We start from the raw sequence: 3,195 nt of genomic DNA on the forward strand, positions 1-3,195 counted from the left end.
AAGCTAACACGTGTTTCTGCTCATGTTTGATTGCAGCTGCTCTCTTTGTGCTTTAATGAAAAAACATTTAATCCCCAAGTGTCAGGTTAAGACTTTGCAACTTTAGGGTTTTCACGATCCCATCTAATAAAAAACTATTTCAAAACTGTTTTWTTTCTCCAGAAATTTTAAAATTGTGCACATTATTTTTGAGGTTTGACCAAAATGGCTGTAACTTTGCCACGAATGCCAGGCCTTTAATCCTATTTGTGTATGAACTATTGTTTGCATGGCTACTTACATCTTTCTCTCCCTCTCAGGGCCATGAAGTATATTTGTTCTGACTCAAGAGTTTGAGTAAATGTGCCGTTGGGCTTTTTTATTATATTACACTTTGATCACGTTAACACTGAAAACCCCTTCAGGACATCCTGCCTACAGAGCTGTAAACCAACACGCTGCAGAAAGAAGAAGAGCCCATAAAACCCTCCGAGTGGTTTTCAACCGCAGGTTAATCTCATCTTTGGGATAATTAAACAGCTTAATTAATAGTTTGTAGAGCAGGATCCACTGCGATGATTGCTTCTTTGTGATAGCGTTTAGTCTCAGAGGTCTTTAATGCACTTAATGATCTCGGTGAGGATCCTTGAGTTCCAAAGTGTTTTGATGACTGCGCAGTCCTGAACGCCAGGCAAAACAAAACCAGAGTCTAGCTCCTATTAATAATGTTCTTCTGCAAAATCCACTCATCTAAAGCAGCTAAAGCCTTTCAACAACTGTGTGAGGAGGTTAAAAAAGGTCAGTATGATAAAGTGTGATGAACTCCATCGAAGCTCGTTGTTTGAAGCAACAGAACCAGAAAGGGAGAACTTTTCGTACCTTTTTGTTGTGCAAAATATCTGTTTTTCTTTTGTCTGTACATTTTGGCACCGCGTGCAGTTTCGGTGACAGCTCCAAACAGTTGTGGTTGTGATCACAATAAATTTCTTTCCAAACACACTTCACCAGAAAATAAACTTGGAACAGTTCTRAAAGTCTCTCAGAAGTTCTGGTTCAGGACTTTAGGACTTTATGAGTTCTCTGTGCATTTTTCTGAATAAATCAATGTCACACTGAAATATAGAACAAATTCATTTCACCTCAGTTGCATGCCCACTGGGTGGGGTTCCTTCTTCTTTTTTTTCTTTCTTTCATTTTGCTGACATTCCCCAGTTGGGGATCATATGATGCTCTTGTGTTGCTTCATAATGTTTTACACATGGCTGCTGGGCAAGGATCCAAACTTGGAGTAGAATGGTGTTTTTGTTCAACATGGATCATCCCAGAGGAGAGAAAAAAAGTGCACATGGCTGTCTCAAAGGGGGTTATCAGGATGTACACACAGGGCCCACTCCAGGACACCTCACCGGGCAGCTGCTGCCAGGAGCCCAGCCACAGATCATCGACTGTGGGAGGATGTGTCAGGGTTTACTTTCTACACATAATCTTGACTGAAAAGTTTGAAGATATGACCAAAAAACAAAATAATTGAGTGAATTTGAATTGGTCAAAAAAAGAGGTTTGTAAGTGAATGAATTTGAGACAGGGCTACAAACAAAACTAGGGACTTTTTTCATTAATTCAAATAGGTTCTAAGTTTATTTATTTAGTCATTTATATGTATATATATGTGTGTTGTTGTTGTTGTTGTTGTTGTTGTTGTTGTTGTTGTTGTTGTTGTTGTTGTTGTTAGGCCTCTGAAATAAGACAAACACAATTACATGTAAAAAAAGGGGGCATTTGCAGAGTAAGTAGTCTCTATTGCAATACACCAATTGATCACACAGATAATCTAGTATCTGTGAAGAAGTACAAATGCGTTCAATCAAATCAGGTAAACTACAAGAAATATTCAAACAGGCCAAGAACTGACAGCAAACTTATTCAAAACAACTAAAATAACATAAAGAATTACAAAATAAAGAATCATCTGACAGAGCTTCAAAGCAGCTTCCACAACCAGCTAAAATTTTCAAACCATCTTTAAAAGCAGCAAGAAATGGTAATAAAACAGTATTATGCTAATGACCAGTTAATGGGGTGTAAATCATTTTGTTTTATGTTTTGAATGTGTTTTGTTTTTTGTTTAAATGAAATGAAATGAAATGAAAAGAATAAACTGAAACTGAATCAGAAGCTTTATCAAATCAGATTTTATATTGATTTGTTCGAATGTTGATACAATGTTTTTTCAATAACTCAATAAATGTATGATACAATTTCAACTCATTTCACAGGTCAGTGATTGATATGATGCAATATCATAAGTCCATCCAACACAGCTGTATTAGATAAGCATAAATATTGACAGACATCAGGCGTAGGATGACGATCTGGATTGATGTTTTTGTCTTGCCTTGATATAATTGAATCGTTAATCATTTAATCAATGTAAAGATGTAACGTTACACCCCTAAAGGGCAATACGATTTACCAAAATACAGACTATCGTATTGTTAAATTTATTTTTTTTCCAGATTTAGGCTGAGATCTTGCTGCCTTTTTCTTGTAATTAATGTTTTTGCCAAAGCTAAATCGTTTGAAACCTATGTTTGGCACAATGACATGAAGAGTTGTTATGACTGTAAGACATAAGACATCAGAAGTTATCAGTTCACAAAGAACTGCACTTCTTGTTTTACAAAAGAACCAATTGGGTTTTGACAAGGCAGTGGTCAGGTGGCATGTGATGATCCAGTAATAATTCATTAATAATCCAAAATAAATGTGTTGCTGAATTACGCAAAGCCAAATAACAATATTTTAAAAATAAAATTATTTCAGCCAGTAGGAATCCAAAAATATTATGGGAAACGATTAAGTCAGTGACAGGTGAAAGTAACAATAAAACATTTAATAACAATTCACAAATCTCAGTAAATGGACTTCTTGTTTCTGATCATGAAAAAATTGCTAACTTATTTAATGAATATTTTACGCATGGAAGTTTGTCTCATGCCAATATTTGAACACAGCGCAGCCACGCTACATCAATGTCAATTTCACAAACTTGTGGCGACACATCCTGTTTTGGTAACCGGGTATTTCAAAATAAAAGTCTGATTGAATTCAGTTCATTTACAAATCAAACTTTTGTTTGGGAACGCAAAACAATATTGCGAGGTAACGCAAAAGTAGTGTGAGGGAACGCAAAGGTATTGTGAGGTAACGCAAAAG

This window comes from Austrofundulus limnaeus, unplaced genomic scaffold, assembly GCF_001266775.1.
Source record: "Austrofundulus limnaeus strain Quisiro unplaced genomic scaffold, Austrofundulus_limnaeus-1.0 Scaffold0, whole genome shotgun sequence".
In the NCBI taxonomy this organism is placed as follows: domain Eukaryota; kingdom Metazoa; phylum Chordata; class Actinopteri; order Cyprinodontiformes; family Rivulidae; genus Austrofundulus; species Austrofundulus limnaeus.